Below are 26,570 nucleotides of genomic sequence, written 5' to 3' on the forward strand. Positions count from 1 at the left end.
TACTCTGCACATGAGGAATGAGGAATATTTGACGTTCATGAGTAAGCTATTGCCTATTGATGTTCCGATTACAGAGAAAATGTCCTTGTTCCTCTTTGTTACCCGTGAAACGGCGGCGAACGGTGCCAGATCGACTATAATTATGTGCTTGAGTGATGTGGTCTCTATGACACTAGGTGCAGAAATTCAGGGGAAAAGAGTATTGGAGATGGTCAGAATGGTCAGGTAATAATAAAAACAAAAATAACACAAGAACTAACCTTTACCAAGCACTTTCTAGGTGTCAGGCGTGATGCAAATGCTTTATGTGACTTAAAAATCCCCACGAAAACCCTAAGACGCAGGTGCACTCATATCCCTATCTTACAGTGGAGGAGTGTGAGACACAGAAAGATCGAGTAATTTGCCCAAAGTGATAGAGAGCTGGGAGGGGCAAAGCCAAGGTTTGGATCCAGACTGGCCAGCTCCAGAGTCCTTTCTCTAGAATGCTACACCTGATGGTCTTGCTGATGGCTTTGTGAAGGAGGTGGGCCTGGAGCCTTGAAGCACGAGAGGTCCTGCAGCATGGGGACAATCTGAGAGGTGGCCCAGGGATGGAGTAGGCATGGCAGGCCCCAACAGGGAAGGAGAGACTGACCTCACTTGGGAGAGGGCACGTGCTGAGGAGCGGTGGGGAGGATGGCGAGGCAGTAGAGTGGGGACAGATGATAAAAGGTCTTAACATCTAGCAGAGAGGGTTTGGTCTTGAGATCTCCTTTGAAGTGTGTTACAAGGTGGCTTTCTAGAAGCAGAGGTTTGGGTGGCAGCGACAGGTCTGAGGGTAGGAGGTGTGGAGGCAGGAATGAAGCGTTGAGGGTCTAGCCTAGGATGATGCAAGAGGCTTGGAAGCAAGGGAGCGCAGTGTGAGCGAATTCACAGACGGGAACAGAGGTGGGAAAAGAAGCTCCACATTCTGCTGGCTTTGAGGTTCTGAGTCTGGCAGGAGGCACAGTGTTGACTCCATGGGCTGAGAGCTCACTGCTTACTCACCCAAAGTGCTCTCACAGAGAATTAAACAGATAGGACATAATCAGGTTATTGGTCTTAAAAGGCTACTGAGAATTTTTCCTATTGATTGTGTCAGTCAGGATTTGATCACAGAAGTAGAACCCCTGTGAGCTATAGAGAAGAGGGGCTTTATCATGCGGGGCAGAGCTCCCGGGCTGGTGGGAGGTGGGTCTGAAGTCTGTATAAGGTGTTGTCCTTCTGTCTTATCTGGGCCGGCTCAGGGAGGGACGATGGAAGCAAAGGGATAGACTGGAACCGCCAGCGTTGGGGTGCGTGGGGGTGCGTCTGCCCTCCACCACCTTTAGAGCAGAACAAAATGGCGGTGCTTCACTTGCGCCTTCTAGAAAATGTAGCCACACTGTCCTTGTCCACATACAAGGCAGATTCACTTTTCTTTAATCTTTCTATTGGCCTCATCACGTACACAGGTGGCGGGAGGTTTCCTGCAGCCGCGTCTTCTGCATTCGCCTCCTAGGGCCTCTGGAACGAGGTGCCATTGACCTGGTGGCTCGAACCGCAGAGACTTCTTGTCTCACGGTTCTGGAGGCTGAAGTCCAAGATCAAGGTCTCGGCACGGTCGGTGTCTTGAGGCCTCTCTCCTCGGCTGGTAGATGCTGGTCTTCTCCCTGGGTCTCCACGTGGTCTTCCTTCTATAACTGCCCGTGTGCTTAGGTCCTCTTGCGAGTAAGGACACCAGCCATATTGGATTCGGCCCCCTCTGATGACCTTACTTTCGTCTCTTCTTTAAGGACCCGTCTTGAAATACAGTCCCATTCTGAGGTGCCGGAAGTTAGGATTTCTCCATATGAATTTTTTGAGGGTACGGTTCAGCCTCTCACATTTTCTTTCTCATCCTACTTAACCTCGTGGTGAAGGATCAGCCCCACAGCTAGACCGACGGCTCCGGCTCTTACCTCTGTTACTCATGGAAGGCAGCCTCTGGGCTTTTTTGGGAAGGTCAAGGACGTTATTTTCTGAGGCCTGTTTTCCTGTGCGAGGCTGTCTTCGCCCAGGCAAGGGGTGTTCCTCCTCCGCGCCACACATTCCGACTTGGTCAGATCAGAAAGCAGCAAATCCAGGGGGAATTTTTTTTTTTTTTTTTTTTTTTTAAACTGTCTGCAGAATCCCTTGCATAGCAGAGAGCTCAGGAAGGAAGGCCCTGTTTGGGGACAGAGGTCAGGGGCCCTTCAGAAAGGGTCAGGCCCTCCTCTGCTAATCCCAAGTCTGCTTGATTAGCCTCTGAACTGATGTACCTAGAATGAACTTTGACACAACCCAAGAATGTAATTTAACCCTTGACCTTTATTTTCTCTCGTCCCTAAAACATCAGACTCCTGGGGGATTTAGAAAGGGGCTGGGGCAGGCATAGCAAGGACAGGGTTCGGTGGCTCTCGCTTTCCAGGACAGCTGGCCACTGGGGCTTGCCTGAGCCCCCTGGCAGGAAGCAGGGTCTGGGCGAGGCTTCCCGAGTCCTGCGTACTGCTGTCCTGCTAGAAATAGGGACAGCGGGGGGTGATACCCTTCTGCAAATCTGGAATCAAACCAGAAAGGTACCTGGCATCTTACTGCTCTCTCCTCGCGTTTCCAGCTCCCTGGCCCCAGCCAAGGTCGCCATCGCTTTTTGCTGAAGTGAAAAACAGTGGAGATATGAATATTCCCTAGAGCCACTTTGGAATACGTTCAAGAATAGTTTCACAGCGAAACAGGCAAAAGGACGAGATTGCACAAAGGGCTGGATCACCCACTTGGAGAGCCGGTTCTAGAAAGAGGACTTTGATTTCGCGCTAGGGGCTTCATGCGCAGAGGAAGAAGGGAGTGGGCAGCGTTGGGGCGGAGGGGACAGAGGCCTGCTACCTGTCCAGGAGGTCCCCCCGTGCACAGTGACAGGCTGTCAGGGGGACAGCTTAGTAAACGGGTCATGAGCGGTCTGGCAGCCTTCCAACCCTCCTTGTACCTGAGACAGAAAGGCGGGCCTGGCAAAACTATTTAGGTAATTTCCTAGTGCATTTACCACTTCACGGACCCCACGCTCCCCGAGAATGGGGGTCTTGAAAAGAAATAAAGCCATCTAAAATTTGTCCAACTATCTTATTGCAGTAAGTGCTGAAGTAGGTGCACTTTATTTTTTTATGTTTATTTTTCAGAAAGAGAGAGAGAGACAGACAAGGTGTGAGTGGGGGAGGGGCAGAGAGAGAGAGAGAGAGAGAGGGAGACACAGAATCTGAAGCAGGCTCCAGGCTCTGAACTGGTCGAGCTTGAACTCACGAACTGCGAAATCATAACCTGAGCCGAAGTCGGACGCTTAACCCGCTGAGCCACCCAGGCACCCGTGAAGTAGGTATATTTTCTAATCTTCACTGTCTACCTTAGTGAAACTCTTGTGCACCAAGGTCTGGCAGGTCTAATATATATATATATATATATATATATATATATATATATATATAATTTATATATAGTAGAATTTATATATAGTAGAATATAATTTACATATTTTTTTCAAGTGTATTTTTTCAAGTGATTTTGTGTGGTGTGAACTTGCCTGCTTTCTAACCACGGCCAGGGGTGGCCAATTTGGGAAAAGCAAAGGAGGAGGAAAAGAAAGGAAAAAAGAAGAGGCTGTCTTCCACCAGTGCTCTCCTGGGGTCTGGAAAGGGGTTACAGTGGCCCCAGCGAGGGCCACTAACTCCCTGCAGGGTCTGTGGGGAGCACCGGCAGGGACCAGAGGGGTCCAGTTTTAGTCTGGGGAGGCCTCAGGGCCAAGCCGCACCCAGCCCCAGATGCAGCTGGGAGAATGGAATGCCGTGCTGACCAGACCCGCCTGGCCGAGGCTGTGGGAGGCAAGAGGCCATCCCCAGAAACCACAGGGAACAGTGTGAGGAGATAAAGAGACCAAGTGCTTTGTGCTCTTAAGATAACACCCTCTCCTGAGAGGGGGAGGTCCTTGGAGCAGAGCAACTGAGATTCCAGGCTGCTTCTGGGGGACCCAGACTGAGTAAAACCCTCTGAGCAGGTTTTCCTTTGCTCTTGTATACATTCCCCAGCCGGCCTTCCTGCTCTTTTCACACGTACTGGAGGCCTCTGGGCCTTTGCACGTGTAATTCCTTCGGCCAGGAGTGCCCTGGCCGCTCCCTGAGCCAATTATCCCTCCGGATGTTGACAGCCTTCACCCCTCAGGAAAGCCTGAGGTCCCCTGGTAAGTGTTGTCCCAGCTCCCTGCCCCTGGTCTCTGTGACTCTTCCTCTCCTTCTCCACGTTATAACCGCAGCCTCCAAGAAGTCAGCGAGTCCCTTGTGTGTTGCCACGTGTCTGTGCCTGGAGGTAGTCCTTTGGGGGTGTGAGGGTGGAAGAAGGGAGACCCCTGCCGTCTCCCCCGTGAGGGGGGGTGTAGCATCCACTTCCGGATGAGGAAGGTGGGGCTCAGCAGGCCCCGTGACTGGACTTGGGCTACACAGCTCAGAAGGGGTCACGGTTCCCAGTTCTCACACTTAGGGTGCCTAAGACCCTCTGGGGAGCTGGTTAAAAACATAGCTTCCTTGCCTGGCTCTCAAGATTCTGTGTCACGGCTTTTTGTTTTTTTTTTTTTTAATTTTTAATTAAAAAATTTTGTGTTTTTTTTTTAAAGTTTATTTATTTACTTCTGAGAGAGACAGAGTGAGTGGGGTGGGGCAGAGAGAGAGAGGGAGAGAGAGAATCCCAAGCAGGCTCCGCACCGTTAGCACGGAGCCCGATGAGGGGCTTGGCGTCACAAACTGTGAGATCATGACCTGAGCCGAAACCAAGAGCTGGATGCTTAACCGACTGAGCCACCCAGGCACCCCTTATTTATTATTATTATTACTAAAAAATTTTTTTTAATGTTTATTTATTTATTTATTTATTTATTTTTAATCATTTTTTTTTTCAACGTTTATTTATTTTTGGGACAGAGAGAGACAGAGCATGAACGGGGGAGGGGCAGAGAGAGAGGGAGACACAGAATTGGAAACAGGCTCCAGGCTCTGAGCCATCAGCCCAGAGCCCGACGCGGGGCTCGAACTCACAGACCACGAGATCGTGACCTGGCTGAAGTCGGACGCCCAACCGACTGCGCCACCCAGGCGCCCCTAATGTTTATTTATTTTTGAGAGAGAGAGAGAGAGAGAGAGAGAGAGCAGGGGAGGAGGCAAGAGAAAGAGACACAGAATCTGAAGCAGGTTCCAGGCTCTGAGCTGTCAGCTCAGAGCCCGATGCGGGGCTCGAACCCACAAACCGTGAGATCATGACCTGAGCCAAAACCAAGGGTCGGATGCTTAACCACCTGAGCCACCCAGGCGGCCCTTGAATCATTTTTAAAGTGCACAGTTTGGTGGCATTAAGGACATTGACGTGGTCATGCAACCATCGCCACCATCCATCTCCAGCACTTTTTCATCTTTCCAGACAGAAACTGTCCCCATGAAACACTAACTCCCTGCTCCCCCTCCCCCAGCCCTTGGCAGCCACCCACCCGTCTTTTTTCCGTCTCTATGGATTGACTAGGGACCTCCGATAAGTGGAATCATACAGCATGTGTCCTCTTGTGTCTGGCTTATGTCACTGTCAGCAGCGTTTTAAACAAGGGCCCCTGGTAATGCTCGCCTAGGGGTCTGGACTGCTCCGAGAAATTCTGGTCGCGGCAGGGAGGAGGGGCGGGAGAAGCATCCTGGCACAGGCTTGGAGGGCTGAATTTACATGGGGTGAGGCAGGAAGGGGTCAGGGGGTGTGGGCTGAGAGGCAGGAAGGGGGAGCGGTGAGGGGGATGGTGACAGAGGGGCCCTGGGGTGGGCAGCGGCTGGTTTCTGGCAGGTAGTGCTCAGGGCAGGGTGTTGACCAAGGAGCTCAGGGCAGAGGGCCCATGGAAGGAGAGATGTGTGGACCGGTCAGGTCAGGGAGGGTCCAGAGGCTGTGGGTCACAGGCCAGGGTGAGGTGCCGATAAGGCTGGGGTGTGGTGGGGGTGTGTGAGGGCCATGAGAAAAACCAGAGGGGTGGGTGGTGGTGTCAGAGCCACGCAGGTCAACCCAAGCGGGGGCGCCCTTGAGAAGCAGGGCCCAGATCCCACCCTAGGCCTAGAGGCAAAAAAGTAGGGTCATCAGGTCTGGGCAAGCGGGCCTGTGGGCACAAGAGAGAGGTTTGACATGGGGCCAACCCTTTGCCTCAGTCAGGAGATTGCGCAGACTTCCTGCTGAGGAGGTGCCCGGGTTCGGGGCAGTGTGACCCTGAGGGCGCGCCCAGGGCGTGGGAGCGGCAAGGTCAACACCCCCCCCCCCCCCCCCCCCCGACGCCCCACCGCAGACAGCTTGCTCAGGGGTGTCTTTCTCCGCCTTTCCACCCTCTCCCACTCCATCTGCCTCTGCTCCCGCCTTTCCTCTTAATTCCTTCTTGTCCTGAGGGCCCTGCACAGAGCTGGCGCACCGCTTTGCCTCCTACGTCTGCCCGGCACCTCAGTTTCCCCTCTTAGGACGTGCACGGAAACAGCACCGACGGCAGAGGTCGGTCCTTGGGATTAGATGGGAGGACTCAGGTAACGGGCTCAGAGCCGTGCTTGGCGCAGCTGGCAGTTAATAAATATCCGTCAGAACTCAACAGAAGTTTCTGGTAGGGTGTGACTTTCCCTGACTTATTATTTTTCCCACGTAATGCAACAGAGACTTCGAGAGGAGGCCCAGGACCTCCAGGCGCCTCGTGTACGGACGTGGACAGCATGGGCAGCGGGCAGTGGGTGAGTGGTGGCTGAGATAGCTTGAGCCAGTCTCCCCCGCTCTGCAGGATTTCCGCCATATCTTGCGGGGAGCGGGGAAGCTGCTGGAAGTCGGCTTGCTTGAGGGATGGAGGGGTTTTCTGATAAACAAATTCCTTTAAGGGAAGAAAGATTTAAGCCTCAGCTGTTGGAGGCTGCCAGATGGTTCGACGTGCGGCCTGAGGTGGGACCCTCGAATATGTCTTCCTGTGTCTCACCCTTGAGTCCTGTGGAGACAAGGGGGCTGAGTCAGAACACGGAAGGATGATGCCTTCGTGCTCATCAGTCTGAGGCAGAAGGAAGAGGCGTTTTGCCCAAATGGGCATGAAGGATGGGGTGTCTTTGTCGCATTGAGGACCCAGGAAATACAGTGTGGCCTTGGGCCTTCACGCCCGGTCACAGCGGCACAGTGCCTTGGGGTGATACCACAGTGCCCAGCGGTGTGGTGGCCCCCTTGCAGGTGGAGGAGGTGCCCGGCTAGGGTGGCTGGTGGCTGGTGTGGGGACCCTAGGGTCAACTTGGCAAAGAGCCCCTCTTCTCTATAGCTCACAGGGGTTCTACTTCTCTGATCAAACCCTGACTGACACAATCAATAGGAATGTGGAGGGAGACGCTGAGGTAGAATTCATGGCAGACCCTTTGTGGGAGCAGACTGGGTCTGCTTAGGAGGACATGTAAACAGCTGTGCGAGGATTTCCCAGAGTAATCGTGTGTGTGTGTATGTGTGTGTGTGTATTTGTGTAAACGGTGGTAGGTGTTGGAGGAGGCTGAGACCCCACCATAGCTGTTGGAGGAAGAGTCAATGACACCCACATCATCACTGTCAAAATAGCCCCAACCTTAAGTCCATGTGGGGTGGCCCAGGCAAACACAGGTCACACATTTATTAATAAAAGATAATGTTCCCCTTCCTACTGAAAATTGTTTCTCTCTCTCGTCAACACGTGAGGTGTAAGCTGCTTTTGAACTTCACGAGACCTTTCCTTTCTTCCCTGCGGGTGTGGAGCTTGATTTTATTAATGTTTTTTCCTCCGGGCTGAGTGCAGTGACCCTCTCTCAAGGAGGGGCTTGGAGGAACCCTCCTTCCCTTAATCCCTCTCCCTGGCTGGGTCATCGCAGGGCTTTCTAGCACCCTGCATGGTGTCTACCACGGGCACCGTGGCCCCACCCCTCGTCCCCACTCTGTCCCAACTCTATATTCCCCAGTGTCCAATTCCCCCTGGGCTTCTTCCTGCCTTTGTCCCTGCTCTGTCCTCTAAGGCAGTAGTTCTCAAATGGGAGGGGGGGGGGGAGGATTGCCTCCCAAGGGCCATGCGATGATTTTCAGACACAGCTTGGGTTGTCACAACTTGCTGGGGGTGGGGGTCCTGCTGGCTGTAGTGGGTAGAAATAGGTGTCATGGACTGAATGTGTGTGTCTCTCCCAGATTCATTGGGATTATGGTTGAAACCCTAAAGCCCAATGTGACAATGTGATGGTATTTGCAGGTAGGGCCTTTGGGAGGTAATGAGGTCACGAGGGTGGGGCCCTCATGATGAGATTAGTGCTTTATAAGAAGAGCTGCAGAGATCTTTGCATCTGCCTTGTGAGGATATAGCAAGTGTATGTTAACTATACTGGAATTAAAAGAAAAAACTCAATAATAATAATAATAATAATAATAAAGATACAGCAAAACAGTGGCCATGGGCAAGCCAGGAAGAGGACTCTCCTAGAACCCACCCTGCTGGCGCTCTGACGGCAGACTTCCAGCTTCCAGAACTCTGAGATAAATTTCTATAGCTTGAGCCACCTAGCTGGAGTATTTTCGTCCTTGCAGCCCGGAGCTAAGACACCAGGGATACCGCTAAGCATCTTGTGGTGCACAGAACAGCCTCCCACAACAAAGAATTACCTAGTGCAAAATGTTTCAAGTGTTGCTGCTGAGAAAGAAACTCTGCTCTGGGCTGCTTGAACTGTGTTTGCAATCAGCAACCCCCCCCCCCCTCCACCTCTGCCCCAAGAACCACACCTCTCTGTCTTTATCCCTGGGGCTGCAGGAGGCGGAAGCTCTTGTCCGACAAAAGTCCCTCCCAGAGCCTTCTCCCATATTGGTATAAATGAAATCAGAAGGTCTCTTAACTTGCAGGGGTGATCACAGGTGGAGGAGGCATCTGGGTTGAACAGCAGGAAGGGTTAGCTCTGGAGGGATCTGGATTAGCCCAGCAACTTGTATTGTTTGTTTATTCCATTGAAATGTACCAGCTGGGAGGGCATGAGATTCTTTCTTTTTTTTTAAATTATTTTTTAAAGATTTTATTTGAATCCAAGCTAGTTAACATATAGCGTAGTAATGGTTTTAGGAGTAGGATTTAGCGATTCATCACTTACATATAACACCCAGTGCTCATCCCAGCAAGTGCCCTCCTTAATGCCCATCACCCATCTAGCCCATCCCCTCACCCACCTCCCCTCCATCACCCCTCAGTTTTTTCTTTGTATTTAAGAGTCTCTTACGGTTTGTCTTCCTCTCTGTTTTTATCTTATTTTTCCTTCCCTTCCATTATGTTCATCTGTTTTATTTCTCAAACTCCACAGATGAGTGAAATCACACGATATTTACCTTTCTCTGACTGACTTATTTTGCTTAGCATAATACACTTTAGTTCCATCCACATTGTTGCAAATGGCAAGATTTCATCCTTTTTGATCACTGAGTAATATTCCATTGTGTATGTATACCACATCTTCTTTATTCGTTCGTCACTCGATGGACATCGCTCTTTCCATGATAGTGCTGCTATCAACATTGAGGTGCATGTGCCCCTTCAAATCACTATTTTTGTATCCTTTGGATAAATACCTAGTAGTGCAATTGCTAGGTTGTATTTTAATTTTTTAAAATAATTTTTCTTTTTTCACATATGTATTTTTAAGTTTATTTATTTATTTTGAGAGAGAGAGAGAGAGAGAGAAAGAGCAAGCAGGGGATGGGCAGAGAGAGAGAGAATCCCAAGCAGGCTCCACACAGAGAGTGAGGAGCCCAACGCAGGGCTTGAACTCATGAATCATGAGATCATGACCTAAGCCGAAATCAAGAGTTAGATGCTTAACTGAATGAGCCACCCAGGCACCCCTATTTTTAATTTTTTTGAGGAACCTCCATATTGTTTTCCAGAGTGGCTGCACCAGTTTGCATTCCCACCAACAGTGCAAAACGGTTCCCTTTTCTCCTCATCCTCACCAACATCTGTTATTTCCGGAGTTGCTTGTTAATTTTAGCCATTCTGACAGGTTTCAGGGTGGTATCTCATTGTGGTTTTGATTTGTATCTCCAAGATGATGAGTGATGTTGAGCATCTTTTCATGTGTCTGTTAGCGATCTGGGTGTCTTTGGAAAAGTGTTCATATCTTTTGCCCATTTCTTCACTGGATTATTTGTTTTTTTGGGTGTTGAGTTTGATAAGTTCTTTATAGATTTTGGATACTAACCCTTTACCTGATATGTCATTTGCAAATATCTTCTCCCATTCTTCAGACTGTCCTTTAGTTTTGCTGATGGTTTTCTTCACCATCAGAAGCTTTTTATCTTGATGAGTTCATTTTTGCTTTTGTTTTCCTTGACTTGGGAGACATGTCTAATAAGAAGTTGCTGAGGCTGAGGTCAAAGAGGTTGCTGCCTGTTTTATCCTCTAGGATTTTGGTGGTTTCCTGTCTTACTTTTAGGTCTTTCATCCATTTTGAGTTTGTTTTTGTGTCTGGTGTAAGAAAGTGGTCCAGTTTTCTGCACGTTGCTGTCCAGTTTTCCCAGAACCATTTGCTGAAGAGACCGTCTTTTTCCATTGTATATTCTTTCCTGCTTTGTTGAAGATTAGTTGGCCATACATTTGTAGACCCATTTCTGGGTTCTCTGTTCTGTTCCATTGATCTATGTGTCTGTGTTTGTGCCAGTACCATACTGTTTTGATGATTACAGCTTGAATTGTGATGCCTCCAGCTTTGGTTTTCTTTTTCTTTCTTTCTTTTTTTTAATTTTTATTTATTTTTGAGAGAGAGACAGAGAGTGAGTGAGGGAGACACAGAATCCAAAGCAGGCTCCAGGCTCTGAGCTGTCAGCACAGAGCCCGACGCGGGGCTCGAACTCATGAACCGTGAGATCATGACCTGAGCCGAAGTCGGATGCCTAACCGACTGAACCACCCAGGCGCCCCTGGTTTTCTTTTTTCAACATTGCTTTGGCTATTTGGGTGTCTTTTCTGTTTCCAATCAAATTTTAGGATTGCTTGTTCTAGCTCTGTGAAGAATGCTGGTGTTATTTCGACAGAGATTGCATTGAAAATGTAGATTGCTTTTGTAGTATCGACATTTTTTTTTTTTTTTAATTTTTTTTTTTTTCAACGTTTATTTATTTTTGGGACAGAGAGAGACAGAGCATGAACGGGGGAGGGGCAGAGAGAGAGGGAGACACAGAATCGGAAACAGGCTCCAGGCTCTGAGCCCTCAGCCCAGAGCCCGACGCGGGGCTCGAACTCACAGACCGCGAGATCGTGACCTGGCTGAAGTCGGACGCTTAACCGACTGCGCCACCCAGGCGCCCCCGTAGTATCGACATTTTAACAGTATTTGTTCTTCCAATTCATTGAGCATGGAATATTTTTCCATTTTCTTGTGTGTCGTCTTCAATTTTTTTCATAAGCTTTCTATAGTTTTCAGTGTATAGATTTTTCACCTCTTTGGTTAGGTTTATTCCAAGGTATTTTATGATTTTTGGCACAACTGTGAATGGGATCAATTCCTTGATTTCTCCTTCTGCTGCTTCATTATTGGTGTATAGAAATGCAACCTATTTCTGTACATTAATTTTGTATCCTGTGACTTTGCTGAATTCATGGATCAGTTCCAGCAGTTTTTTGGTGGAGTCTTTCAGGTTTTCCACGTATAGTATCGTGTCGTCTGTGAAGCGTGGAAATTTGACTTCTTTCTTGCCAGTTTGGATCTCTTTTATTTCTTTTTGTTGCCTGATTGCTGAGGCAGGACTTCCAACACTATGTTGAACAACAGTGGTGAGAGTGAACATCCCTGTCGTGTTCCCGACCTTAGGGGAAAAGCCCTCAGTTTTTCCCCATTGAGGACCCATATTAGCTGTGGGTCTTTCATAGATGGCTTTATGATCTTGAGGTATGTTGTCTCTATCCCTACTTTCTTGAGGGTTTTTATCAAGAAAGATGCTGTATTTTCTCAAATGTATTTTCTGCATCTATTGAAAGGATCTGGGCATAGGATTCTTGCAAATAAAGAGATGAGAGATGAAGGTTTATGGGAGGTGATGATCTGAAGTCAGCGGTCATTCACAAAGCTGTTGACCTTGCCCACCTGGGATGACCACCCATTGGACCCTTTAATCAACACTCAAGCCTCATCCAGGGGCTGTGTGACAAAGCATTTGGACAATTAGCTGAGTTTTGAACCTCTTAACTTTTGTGGTTTTGGTGGCTGGGAACCAGAGTTCCAGTTACAGGAGTTATTCTTTAAATTCTAGGAGATTTTTCCATGTAATTTTTGGTTCGTGATCTGGCACTCATACATGAGTGAGGTGTGCTTCCTGCTTTCCCTGCGTTGTCCACTTTGTGAACTCAGGCCATCTCTCAAACCACCTACTCTGTGCCTGATATCTCTCACCCTCATGGAGTTACCTCTTGTACCTACACAGCACCTTAAACAGCCCTTGACCAAGCTTTTACTACAGTCTGGTTATGTGAATATAATCCCAATGTAATTAATATAGCTAATATAATTATCCCACAGTGGAAGATTCTGGAGGGTAGGGACCACATGTTGTTTACTCATCTTTGAGCCCTTGACACTGGCACTGTGTCTGACCCAAGATCAGGCTTCAGGAAGTGTTTGCTGAGCTGAACTGAACTTCAAAAGAGTGAACTGTTTGCGTCCGTTTCACGGTTTAAAATGGCAAACTTGGGTCACCGAATGCATCGCGCACAGAAGGAAGGCACTGCTGCAAGTTTAACAGGGTGTGTTGGGAAGTGCCTGAGAGTGGCCGTCTCTCTTTTTCAAAGCAGTTACAGCTTCTAACATGCTTTGCTCAGTATCAAAAGGCTTGAGTATTTCAAGATGCATTTTTGGAATGCTGGGCGAGCCATGGTGGAAACATCAAGAAGCTAGGGTATTTCTAGGATGCGTGTGCTCTCTGGCATTCTGCAGATTTTGAATTGGAGAATATGCATTTGCTTTTAAGGAAATGCAATGATACTAGTTAGAAGGCTATACTTAAATGTATTGAACTAGACTGTGAAGAAGGACCTAGGCTTTGTATAACTACTAAGTAAACCAGGTCATTTAAAAAAATGTTTATTTATTTTGAGAGAGAGAGAGAGAGAGAGAGAACAGGGGAGGGGCAGAGAGAGGGAGAGAGGGAGAGAGAGAGAGAGAGAGAGAGAGAGAGAATCCCAAGTAGGCTCCATGCTGCCAGCGCAGAGCCCGATGCAGGGCTTGAACCTAGGAACCGTGAGATCATGACCTGAGCTGCCACCAAGAGTTGGACGCTCAACCTACTGAGCCACCCTGGTGGCCCATAAACCAGGTCGTTTAAAAGAGAAACCTGAGGACCATCATGAGTATGCAAATGATTCCTAATTAACAGGCATGTTGCTTGTAAACTTACTGCTTAGCGTACCGCATAGTTAAAATGCTTCCTTACCTTCATTGTACTGTGAGTGCGCTTAGTAGCCTCTGTTTACATGATCACAAATCCTCAATCAGGGGAGTGTTTGAATTAATACAGTTTTGTTTCATTCACTGATCTCACGAGTATTCACTGAATGCCTATTATGTTCCAGGCACCACGGATAGCAATGAACAAACCGAATCCTTGCCCTCTTGGAACATTCTAGTGAGGCCAGGCGTGAGGATGGTTGGCAGAAGAGGAGGAAATATCTGCTATGTAGAGCTGACAGAAACTGCTGATGGATTGGATATGTGGGGGAGGTGGTGAGAGAGGGATCAAGGATGACTCCTAAATTTTTGGCCTGAACAACTGGCAGAATGCCCCTGCCATGTACTGAGCTGGGGGAAGCAGGGAGAAATGGATCTGGGAAAGAAAACCCCAAAGTTCAGACATCAGGGGGCATGTCAGGGACGCAGATGGTCGTGCAGAGGTCTGGTGTTCAGGGGAGCACTCTGGGCTGGAGATACAAATTGGGGGTCGCATGGCTTTCTCAGGCTGGCTTAAAATAACAGAAATTTATTGCCTCCCGGTTCTGGAGGCTGGAAGCCCAGAATCAGAGTGTCGTCCGGGCCACGTGCCCTCGGAAGGTTCTAGGGAGGACTCTTTCCTTGCCTCTTCCTGGCTTCTGGTGGTTGCTGACAAGACTTGGCATTCCTTGGTTTACAGCTGTACTATTCCATTTCTGCCTCTTCACACACATGGCCATCTTTCCTCTGTACATGTCTGTGTCTCTTTGTCCAAATTGCCCTCTTAGAAGAACCCCAGTTGTTGGATGAGGGCCCACCCTGAACCAGGAGAGTATGGGATCTGGAGCAGTGCCTGGTTCATGGGGAGATGTATTGCAGAAACTCCGAGTAGGCATTCAGCAACTTTTATAGGCGAATCCCCCAAGCACAGGCTCATTCTTGCAGCTATCCATCTGTTTTCTCTTTCTCAACAGTATTGGTCTGTAATCAATAGGAAATAAAAAATTAAAAACCTCCCTCCCTCGCCACAGGTTGAGTAAGGTAGGAGCTCAGACTTCACCTTGGATTTGGCAAGTGTGGGTGGCCTTGACCATGGAGGTTTTGTTGGACTGAAGGGGAGGGAGCCTGAGTGGAAGTGGTTCGCCAAGAATGGCAGGTGTGAGGGGCGCCTGCGTGGCCTCGATTTTGGCTCAGGTCACGATCTCACAGTTCGTAAGATGGAGCCCTGCTTCAGGCTGTGCGCTGACAGCACGGAGCCTGCTTGGGATTCTCTCTCTCCCCCTCTCTCTGTCCCTCCCCTGCGCTCTCTCTTTCTCTCTCAAAAATAAATAAATAAACATAAAAAGAAGAGAAAGGATTTGGTGAGTACGGATAGAACTTTGCTCTGGAGGGCAGCGAATCGGGTTGGCAGGAGGAGGGAAAAGTGGGATCGAGGGAGATAGTTCTTATTCTTTAAGATGAGGGATCTCAGACCTCGTCTGCATGCTCAGCGGAAGGGAGAGGGGGATGAGGCAGAAGAGAGGGTGGTCAGGACTGGAGCCCGTAGGCTGGTGAGAGGAGATGGCATCCGGTGTCTCCTGGAGGGTGGGCTTCTGATGGGAAGGAGCAGGGGGAGCACATCTGGATTTGGAGCGACTTCCCCAGTTTTAGCTGAAAGTCCCCTGTCCTGGGAAAGCTTTAAAACAGAAAGTTCCATGTCCCAGGGCCACTCCCCTCTCCCAGTCCCAGGCAAACCAGGTCAGGTTTGAAGGGAGAGTTGGATGCTGGGAGGCCAAGGGGCTTGTTGGAGGGAAGATGAGGTAGTCTTTAATCGTTGGCTTCTATTTTCTGGGTGACATAAGGGCTGAGATCATGAACTGAGAGCAAAGACAGGGAGGGAGGCTGGAAGGGAGAGGAAAAGTTGTAGGACAGCCATCTTGGGAGGGGGGAAAGGGAGCTCGCTAAGAAATAGAGTAGCATTTCTGGGCAGTGCTGGGTGGCAACTTGTGATCTGTGGTCACACACGTCACGTGATAGCAGGCAGAGCAGCAGTGGGGTGTATACACTGCAAAGCTCCAAATGGCTAACGTTCTGTCACAAGCTATTTGTTGGAACACAGGACGCTAATTGCGTTGTCCTGGAACATGGTGGAAAGCGGTACGTCAGCAGAAACACATTCCTGGTCTGTAGGACTTCCAGATGAAAACAGAGCCGCAGCCAACTCTCTGGAGAGTAGATTAGCAACACTTTCACTCAGACCTTTGATTTCTTCCCATAGGGGCTGTTCATAATTGTCGTGCAGACCCGGTCACATTGTCCACACCCTTTGTAAGCACGGCACCCTTCCTCTCCTCTCCTGCCGAAACACCCCAGTGGCTTGCTCATACCAGATACTTCTTTGCAATTTGCAATTACGATGATTTGCCGAAGCAACAGCTTAACACGAACGGAAATCAAAAGTTACTGCCCGGCGTGATTTCACCGATCTTCGTGTTAGAGGAGTCCGGCCGGATTGCTGGTTTTGGTTTGTTCTGCCTCTTCTTTTCGCAGATTTTAGGCATTTAATCAACGTGGGTAATTCAGAAAGTAGCAAAGCATAAGGATTTGGAGTTACAACACCTGGATTTGAGTTATCCACGTACTGGATTTTGGGCAGGTGACCTTCTGAAGCTCCTCTAACCTGCCAGCCTCAGTTTCGTCATAAAAATGTGGCTAAACCTACCTGTACCAGCTGCTTCATAAACTCTGTAAAGGAAAGTGTCGTGTGTCACACATAGGTTGGCTCTTGCTCTGATTGTTTGCGGTGTGGTTCTGTGCCTTTCTTTGGTAGATTTCAATTCTGCAGCTTTAATAATAGGGACAGAGAAAACTGCCGATCCCCTGGGCGTGGTGGCTAAGCTCCTGATGACCATCAGGAATGAGGCGCTGGACGAGGGACCAGGGATGAAGTGAGTGTAGAGTAGGGGTGGAGGGAGTGAGGCACGGGTGTGGGGTGGGGATTGTGGCAAGAGGGAAACTTCTGGTTGTAAGATACTGGGTGTGGAGTCCTTCCAGGCGTCGGTAAGCCCTAGGGGCCGCCTTAAAATGGGATTATAGAAATAATGTCCCGGGTCCTCTGGTTCAGAATGCAGGCTGCGATGAGGCCGGTTTGGAAAGACTTGTATTTAAAAGTTTACATGTCTGTCACTTAAAGTTTTCGCCTTCAGCTATTCAGGAAATTCTACTCTATAAAGTGACTCATTCATTCCCTAAGGATTCTGCGCAGCCAGGGTTTTACTGGGTCAACCGCAGAGACATCAGTTCCTGGAAGATTGTTTCCATTTTGTCATGGACTATAACTTGGAGGTAATATTTTTGCACACCCAATTACGGAGAACTCGAAATACTTTTTAGAAATTAGCTCTTAAATCCTTAGGTGCAGTCTCCTAGGACTATGACAAGTAGAAATGCTTTATCATCTCTAGATTTGTTACTTTTTATTTAAAAATTAAAAAAAAATTTTTAAATGTTTATTTTTGAGAGAGAGAGAGAGAGAGAGAGAGGCAGAGTGTGAGCAGCGGAGGGGCAGAGAGAGAGAGAGAGAGAGAGAGAGAGAGAGAGAATCCAAAGCAGGCTCCAGGCTCTGAGCTGTCAGCACAGTGCCTGACACAGGGCTTGAACTCACAAGCTGTGAGATCATGACCTGAGCCAAAATTAGATGCTTAACCAACTGAACCACCCAGGTGCCCCTAAAATTTTTTTTAATGTTTATTTATTTATTTATTTTGAGAGAGAAATAGAGAAAGAGAGTGAGCATGAGCAGGGGAGGGGCAGAGAGAGAGAGAGAGGAAGAGAGAGAGAGAACCTCAGGCAGGCTCCGGACTCTGCTATGGGCCTGATGTGGGATTCAAACTCACAAACCATGAGATCATGACCTGAGCCAAAATCGAGAGTCAGATGCTTAATCAACTGAGCCAGCCAGCCCCTAAATTAGTTACTTTTAATGTGCTTAAAAAAGCAAGTTCATGTCCAATTCTACCACCATACAGACACCTCCCCTCCAGGAAATCCAACTTACCTCCAGTTACCGAGGGGGTCCTTTGGTCTTCTTTCCTTGATCTCAGCCTCTGTCTTCAAAATCCCATTATTTTCATCTCTCTGCTTTCCCAAGCTCAGGGCTTGGTCTCCTGCTCCTCTCTCACCAGCTACTAAAGAACTTTTTTCCCCTCTTTAATTTTATTTATTTCCCCTCTTTAATTTTATCTATCTATCTATCTATCTATCTATTTATTTATTTATTTTTTTTAATTTTTTTTTTCAACGTTTATTTATTTTTGGGACAGAGAGAGACAGAGCATGAACGGGGGAGGGGCAGAGAGAGAGGGAGACACAGAATTGGAAACAGGCTCCAGGCTCTGAGCCATCAGCCCAGAGCCTGATGCGGGGCTCGAACTCACGGACCGCGAGATCGTGACCTGGCTGAAGTCGGACGCTTAACCGACTGCGCCACCCAGGCGCCCCATCTATCTATTTATTTTTAAAGTAAACTCTACCCCGGACATGGGGCTCGAACTCATAACCCAAAGATCAAGAGTCACACACTCCACCAACCAAGCCAGCCAGACGCACCCCTCCTTTAATCTTTTTAAAAAGATACCACAAAAAGCAAATTCTTACCAGTTATTTCAAATAACTCAAAACCGTCTATAGGTGTTTTGTTTGTTTGTTTGTTTTTTTGTTTCATTTTGTTTTCTTCTGAGAGAGAAATAGAGAACAAGAGGAGGAGGGGCAGAGAGAGGGAGAGACAATCCCAAGCAGGCTCCGTGCTTTCAGTGCAGAGACGGATGCAGGGCTCGAATTCACAAACTGTGAGATCGTGACCCGAGTCGAAGCCGAGAGTTGAACGCTTAATCGACTGAGCCACCCAGAGCCCCAAATAACTCAAAACTGCTTAAAATGAAAAGTAAAAGTCACCCCCACTGCTTTTCCAGAGTGGCCCCTACCCTCTCTGGGGAAACTCCCCAGGCTGAAGGCTTCGGGACTGTGTCCGTGGATCCAGGGCTCCAATTCTAGCCCTGGGAGCGCTGGTCCCCCCTTTCTGTTGGACATTGTCATGAGGGTCTCTCGTTTCAGACACAGCACATCTTCAGATTTGTTGGCGGGACCCCCTGTGGATAGGATTTAAGTGACCTGCAAGAGAGGTTTCCTGTGTGTAGCCCTGGGAAATATATTTGAGCTCTGTGTTCCTCACTTTCCTCATCTGTAACTTGGGGAGTTAGGACACCATGGGCCTCAAGCACTCTTTCCTCTAACTCATCTCTGTGTCTAGCCTCCTCTTCCTCAACTCATATTTCTTGTTTCTTTTCCGGCTGTTGTCTTTTTTTTTTTTTTTTTTGTCCAGCAGAAGCACTGGTGTCGAGGTGCAGACATCAAGACATCAGAGAGCTAGGGTCACCTTTGGGCTGGCTAGCTGTGTGACCCTGCCAATCACGTGGCCTTTCTGGACCTGTTTTTTCATGCAAGAAATGAAGGACCAGGACTCTTTGATCTCCAGGAGACTTTCCGGTTCTGACACCCCATGATTCTCCTGACCTCCTCCTACTTAGGGGTGACCCCTCTGATCATAAGGGAACCGTGAGCTCTGGGCATTTGCTGCTTTCAGCACAGGGTGGTGATAGTAGGTTTGGGGCAGGGGACAAACCAGGGAAGCTGGACCCTTCTCCGGAGTCCCTGAGTCAGCTCCTCATGGTCTGACTTCATTTTTTCATTTGGAGTGTTGTGAAATCCCAGAACATCACCCACGCCCACTCTCAACCCTGAGTACATTTGGGGCGCATTCCAACACCAAGTAAGAGCCATTTGGAGATGAGCTTGGAAACCCCTGCTCCTTGTCCTTGTGTGTGACTTTGAAGGGGGGCTGGAATGACTAGCCGTCCCGGCTTGCCCTGGACTGTCCCGCGTCCCAGGAACCCCCACAGGGCACACCGGGGACGGTCGGTTCCCCTACTGCTCTGCCCTGTCAGGGCCTGGCTCACTTCCTGAGCGGGGTAAGTAAAGGACCCAGCGGGGCAGGGAGACTCAGAATCAGCCGGAATGCTTGGTGGATGCAGATTCCTGGGCCCCACTCTGGAGAGCCTCATCCGGTAGATCTGGGGCGGGGGACTGGGAATTCGCATTTAAAGGCTTCCAGGTGTGGGGCGCCTGGGTGGCGCAGTCGGTTGAGCGTCCGACTTCAGCCAGGTCACGATCTCGCGGTCCGTGAGTTCGAGCCCCGCGTCGGGCTCTGGGCTGATGGCTCGGAGCCTGGAGCCTGTTTCTGATTCTGTGTCTCCCTCTCTCTCTGCCCCTCCCCCGTTCATGCTCTGTCTCTCTCTGTCCCAAAAATAAATAAACGTTGAAAAAAAAATTTAAAAAAAATAAAAAATAAAAAAAATAAAGGCTTCCAGGTGAGTCTGGTGCAGGTGGGTCAGTACCGCACCTTGGGACACACACTGTGCTTGGGGTAATGCGGGGAACAGGGTTGGCTCCTGCCCTCATGTTGCTTGTAACACGGGCAGAAGCCCCAGCAGGGAACTCGGCTCACATGTGGTAGAATATAATGGACACTGTAACATGAGTAGCACGAGGACCAAGATTCTGATTCCTCCTCCCACCCTCCCAAGTAATCCAGTGCTTACAAAGCTCGGCTTTGTTCATTAAGAGGGTTGACTTGGCATTTTTCGGCAGGGGGCCCCGCAGGGAGTTTGAGTGAGTTGCCAGAGATGACCGTTCCCTGCAGTTGACGGCAGACTCTCCCGTCCCAGAACTACCCCTGCTCTGTCCGCTGCACCGCGTGACCCTCTGGCGAAAGCGCGAGGGGACCACCTCTAAAGGGGACCATCTCCACGGCCCACTGTGGCCCTGACCTTCCGGCATGGAGGGCGGGTGAGGAAAAGCAGCCCCGTTTTTGTTCTTGGTAGGGCAGCTGTCATTTCTGTTGCTTACGAGCTGCCCCTTTTTCTAAGGTGAATTGATGAGCTAGAGTCCCCAAGGGCACTTAGTCATGGGGATGGTTTGAAGAGGACCCAAGATGGCCTGTAAAGGGCACGCTTATTCTCTGGGTTCTGGTGGGTTCCCTCAGTCCCTGCTGCCACAGAACAAAATGGCCGAGGCGTCCCTCAGAGGGGAGAGGAGCAGAGCGACAGCTCCACAGGCCTTCAGATGAGGGACACGAGGTTCTTGGGGTCTTGGAAGGACATGTCACCGCTGGGGCTCCAGGAAGGCCAGCGTCCATAGCAGCCTGGAGCTGTGGGGCCGAGTGTCACCACTGGCCATGCTGACTCATCGAGCTGGTCTGGGAGCTGGGCTGAGGACGGCTGTCTTAGTCTGGGCGGCTATGAGAGGATAGTATGCACTGGGTAGCTTATAGCCACAGAAATGTATTCTTTGTAGCTCTGGAAGCCTGAGGTCAGGGCGCCAGCACAATTGGGTTCTGGCGAGAGCCCTCTTCTGAGTTGTAGCCTGCCCACTTCTCCCTGTGCCCTCACGCATTGGAAAAAGGTGAGGGAATTCTCGGAGGTCCCTTACATAAGAGCGCTAATTCCGTCACAAGTATCCCACCCTCATTACTAATCACTTCCCAAAGGCCCCACCTCCTAATATCATCATGCTGTGGTGGGGGGCAGGTAGGGTTTCAACAGATGAATTTGGGCGGGGGGGGGGGGGACACAAACATTCAGTCCGTTGCAGCATCCTTCCAGGGGCTGGTGGCCTGGGCATCCCTAGTTGTGGGGTGTGATGGCTGTGAGCGCCAGCTCTGGAGTCGCCCTCCTTGGGTTGAATCCCATATCAGTCCGTCACTTATCAGCTGGGATGACCTTGGGGAAGTCATTGACCTCTCTGGGTGGCAGTTTTCCTATTTGTAAAATGGAGTAAGGTTCCCTGTGCTGTTGAGAGGCTGGAATGAGAGAAGCCTGCAAACGGCTTAGCGCAGTGCCTGAACGCACAATAAAAGCTAAGCTTTCTTGTAATTAGTGACAGAAAGTGGCAAAGACCCGGAATGAGGTCTGTTTTCATTTGCTCAGGTTCCCATAACCAAATACCATAGGTTGTATGGTTTAAGCAACAGAAAATTATCGTCTCACAGTTCTGGAGGCTGGAAGCCCAAGATGTTGGTGTCGGCAGGTCTGAGTGCTTCTGAGCTCTCTTTCTTTGGCTCGCCGACGGCCGCCTTCCCGCCCCGTCCTCACACGGTCTTTCCTCCATGCATGTTCGTCCTTTGTGTCTCTTTGTGGGCGCAAGTTTCCTCCTCTTACGAAGACAGGCTGGATTAGGGCCCACCCTAATGGGCTTATTGTAACTTAATCACCTCTTTAAAGGCCTTGTCTCCAAATAGAGTCACATTTTGAGGTGATGGGGATTAGGGCTTCAACATACGGATTTAAGGACACAATTCAGCCCACAACAAGGGCCAGTCTCAGGGCCAGGATATCTGAGGGTCAGACACAAAAGGCCCCCTCTAGGGAGCCAGATGTGAGAGTGAGGCCCGAGCTTGTCTGGGGGCTCGCGCTGTGGTCGCCCAGACAACCCATCCTATCCGGCCATGCTGCTAAGTGCAGTGTATTTAGGCTTATGGTGGATGGCTGGGTTTGCCTGGGCTCCAGCCTGGCAGGTGTGGTTGAGGTCAGCTCCATGGGTGGAGTGAGGAGGTGAGAGTGGGGATATGGAAGGGAGAGCAGACAGTGGCTCTCGAAGAAACAGGAAGATCACATCCTTGGGAATTGGGAGACAAAACAAAGCCAAGGTTGGGGGCCCTGGGCCCCCGGCGCAGCTCTTTAGGGTCCATAAGACTCTTGCTTGCTTTCAGTGGGGTCAGGAAACCCTTTGAAGGAAGCCAATGTGATAAGTGCTCCAGTGTAGGCATCCATGCATTTTCTTCTGAAGTGCAAATCTGAGCTTCAGTCGAGAACCAGGTGTAGGTCTTCAACTTCTCGGAGCCTTTTTGAGGACAGGCCTGGAGCCCAGCATGCGGGCAGGTGTCAGTCCACTAAATTTCAACCCCAGGATGAGCTTGTGAGGGTCACTTGTCAAGCCCCCACCTCTCCCCTCCCACATTTCTCTGCCACAAGGGTTCCCCCCCAACCCCCCGAGCTATTTTGTGGACGTCCCCATCATCCTGGCACATCTGTCCCTGTGGATCACGAAAGCCCGGATTCCTGGACTCCGCATCCCTTTGCCTGCCATCGGGCTTTGATTTTGGCCAGAGGCGCACCCCCCTCCCCCCCCCCCCCCAAAATGGAGCAGCCTGTTGCTGGAGCGAGGGTGGGCAGTTCCTGCTGTCACGACCAACATCCCAGCTCTCTCACCTTGATCTTGAGGCTGTTTTGGTTTCAGCCTCTTACTCACATCTTGTATTATTTAAGTGGCTTGGGTTTTGATAGTCTCTCTGCTCATAGTCGTCCTGAGCGGGCTGGAGGTTGAAGATGGCATTCTTTCCAAACATTTGGCTGCCTCGGAACTGACTTAGAGTTTCTGACTGTGCGCATGGCAGAGGGCATTTGGATGCAGTCTTCCTACAGAGATGTGTTCCTGGGGCAGAGCTCCTGAATCCAGTCTGGAATTCAGACTGTATCGCCTACTTGAAGGGTCTTCTCAAACCACCCCCTCCTCTGGAGGAGCAGAGACACCCTGGAACACCAGCTTGTAACCTTCTTGGAAGGCAGTGGTGCGATGCCAGGTGCAAGTCCTGGGTTCTGAATCCCGGCTCTGCCGTTGATGAGCGGGGTCTCCTGGGGTGTTTCTGAGTCTGTTTCTTTGTTCCTGACACACATTAAGTGCTCAGAAATCATGGCTGATTTTATTTTTATTATTGTTATCACCCGTTCAACGTCCTCAGCCCAAATGGCATTGAATATAGCGGTTTTCCCTGGAAGGAGGATAAGTAACTGCCCTGGGGCCACGCTGGTCATCAGGGAAGCTGAGTGACGAGCTGGACAAGAGCGGTAACAGCCAGCTCTGAGGCATCACTTGATGAAAGAGCGATCTGAACCGTGGGAGAAAGTGGAGACAGGTGTAATATATCTTAAGCACTCCTTCTGACATGTCAGGATAACGCTGTTCGCTCTTCTGGATGCAGTACCTAGATATGGATGGGGTTTGGAGACGGGATGCTCCTGGGACATCGGACTTTGTTTTGGGTCACTGACGGGCCTAGGGTTTTCCTACTATTCTTGCAAAATTTGCTGAAACCCCTTTTACGACTTCACGCGTCCCATCATGTGAGCCCTGGGGAGAGCTCAGACTCCGGGGATGGGGGTTGTCCAAGTCACCTGCTGTCTTTGATCTCTGTCACCCCTCAGCGTGGGAAGTCTTAGGTGGAGGTCAAATAGCACCACGGCAGGGACCGACTGTGAAGGCCCTGGTGACCGCTCTGACACTGCCTGCCTGCCTTCCCCACCCTCCAAATAAAAGCAGCTGGTAGGAAACGACAGGAATCCAACCGACCTGCCCAATCCACCATCACGTGGGATCGGAGCCCCCTCTGGAACAGGCATGGTAGGCAGAACTGCAGGCTCCAAGGGGGGTTGCTTCCAAATCCGGCTCCCCACCTTACAAGCCATTCTTAATTAATCTCTGTTTCCCCCTCGCTAGAAAGGGGGACAATAAAACCATGCACATCATAGCACTGTCACACGGATAAGATGAGAGCAGAGGGGCACCTGGGTGGCTCAGTTGGTTAAGCATCTGACTTCGGCTCAGGTCACGATCTCACAGTTCCTGAGTCCTAGCCCCACGTCAGGCTCTGTGCTGACAGCGTGGAGCCTACTTGGGATCCTCTCTCTGTCTCTGCCTCTCCCCATCTTGCGTGTGCATGCACACTTTCTCTCTCTCTCAAAATCAATCAATAAACTTAAAAAAAGAGAGATGAGATTATAAATGTGAAATACTGGGCAAGTAGGAAGAAATGTTATCTGTTACTGTTCTCACTCTCTTTGGGGTGGGATTTGCGATCTGCCCACAGCTATCCTATGAGGTGATGATGATTATTATTTTTGAGATTAAAGGCTTTTTTTTTAAGTTTATTTATTATTTATTATTTATTTTGAGAGAGAGAGAGAGCTCAAGTTGTGAGGGGGGAACAGAGAGAGAGAGAGGGAGAGAGAGAATCCCAAGCAGGCTCTGCACCTGTTAGTACAGACCCTGACTTGGGGCTCGAACTCAGGAACCTCGAGATCATGACCTGAGCTGAAGTTAGATGCTTAACCGACTGAACCACCCAGGTGCCCCTAGAGCCTTATTTATTTTTTTTTAAGATTTTATTTCTAAGTAAGCTCTACACCCAACGTGGGGCTGGAACTCACAACCCTGAGATCAAAAGCTGTACAGTCCCCCAACTGAGCCAGCCAGGCATCCCCTAGAGAGTCTTATAAATAAGCAACTGTTCTAAGCCACCTAGCAACTGTCCTGCCAGGTGCCTGGCTGGGCAAGGACCTGGGGTGGGCCCAGGGTGAGGGTCTGGGGCTGTGGAGGGCCCTGGAAGAGACAGTGGACCAGAGAACAACCTTTCTCTGACCCGACATTTTGCCCTGGGCTGTGTTCCCCAAACCACGCAAGTTATTTAAACCGAAGTCTCGCCCCCAGGATTGTCTCGCCTCCAGGATTGTTCTGAGTTTCCGGGGAGGAGAGATGGGTTGAGACCCGTCCTTAGAACATGGAGGTGGTAGCGCTGGCCCACAGCTAGAAGGGCTGGCTGAGATGTTGGCTCTTCCTGGAATCCCGAACTGACCTCTCCACCAACCTTCCCCATGACTGCTTTTTGGAAATGTGATGAGCTTTTGATATTTACTTCAGTCGGTGTCGCCGGGTGGCCGCTGCTGCGCTAAGCACCCGGAATGCAAATAGGGGAGAGATGTCCCAGTCTGTAAGTCCAGTGAGCCTAGCTAGGGCTGGCTGGCGGTTCTGGGCCTCTCTGCTGACAACTTCCGGTCTCCTCCCTGGTGGACAAGGGCGAGGAGGGTGCTCTGCTGGTGCGGACGGCAAGGCGCGCGAGGCGTAACAACGTGGTGCCTTCAGGAAATGGGTGGCCCCAGACGGGAGGAGTGGGTGGCGTGGGTGGGCCAGGGAGTCCTAATCTTTGGGGAGGTGGGAGCCACTGGAGGTGTTAATACAGGGAAATGACAGGAGCTGGCTTTTGGTTTTCTTGTAATTACAACAGCCATCACAACGATCGGTATTGAGCACTGTCTTGGGATGGGCATCAGCTAAGTGCTTTGCCAAATTCTCTCGTTTAAGCCCCCTTCGCAGACGAGGCTGGGAGGGTCCACAAAGCCCAGTCACGTAGCAGCAGACAAACCCATGTCTGTCCAACACCAAAGGCCTTGCTATTAACTGCTCCTCAACCTTCCTGAACCTCGGAGTCCTCCTCTATAAAACCTCCCTCACAGGGTTGTCTTCGTAACTTGGGGAGGATGGTTGGCACTTGCCACAGTGCCTGGCATGTTGTAAGTGCTCGGTAAACGTTGGTCACTCTTGTTTTTGTTATTGTTGCTATTGTCTGTTGCAGAGAGTGGCCGCGGGCATGCCAGGTGCTGGGTGGCACCTTTGAGTTGGAAACCACATGGGCTGGCGTGAGTAAACTGAGCTAATAAAGCCACTCCTTCCAGAGCAGGGTGCTGACCGGGGTTCAAGGCCGCAGTCTGCCTGCACCCACCCCCGTTGCTGTGGTTACCGACCTGGGCATCTCGTTCTCTCTGTCGCGGGTGCCTCTCCAGCTCAGGTCCGGGTGACCCCGTTCCCACCTGGGATCGTTCCACGACTGCTTCTCTGAGGCTTTCTGCTCCGCCCTCTGGTTTCAGCTTTGCTACAGCTGAGCAGGGCCCGACCCCACGGGTGGCAGAACGGTGGATGCGTGGGAGGGACCACCGTCCAGGGGGCTGGTGAAAATCTCCAGGGGAGATGAGGTGAAGGCTGGAAGGCCACGGCCATGGGAATGGAAGGCAGTTTGGGGGAATATTCTGGGTTTCAACTGATATGATGATGAGGAGAAGACAAAGGGAGACGGGAAGCTAAAGGCTGTCTCTCACTTAAATGGCCATTGTATTCCCTTTTCACACTGTGCTGGGTGGATCTCATCCATCCCCG

At 50.1% G+C, this 26,570-nt stretch overlaps 1 long non-coding RNA gene across 4 annotated transcripts in view; it reads left to right on the top strand.

The window, feature by feature from the left end:
- Positions 1–26,570, top strand: part of LOC147576413 (uncharacterized) — a 55,766-nt gene that overhangs the window by 19,515 nt on the left and 9,681 nt on the right. The window contains exon 3 of one of the 4 annotated variants that reach the window (XR_015240780.1): positions 15,751–15,784. The exons of 2 other annotated variants lie outside the window; for them this stretch is intronic. This is a non-coding gene — a long non-coding RNA (uncharacterized LOC147576413). Of the gene's footprint in view, positions 1–4,091; positions 4,121–15,750; positions 15,785–26,570 lie in introns of those variants that run through there. One more of the 4 variants, XR_015240779.1, reaches the window with a different exon arrangement.

Source organism: Puma concolor, chromosome D1 (assembly GCF_028749965.1).
Source record: "Puma concolor isolate L17-30 chromosome D1, mPumCon1.1.hap2, whole genome shotgun sequence".
Lineage (NCBI taxonomy): Eukaryota > Metazoa > Chordata > Mammalia > Carnivora > Felidae > Puma > Puma concolor.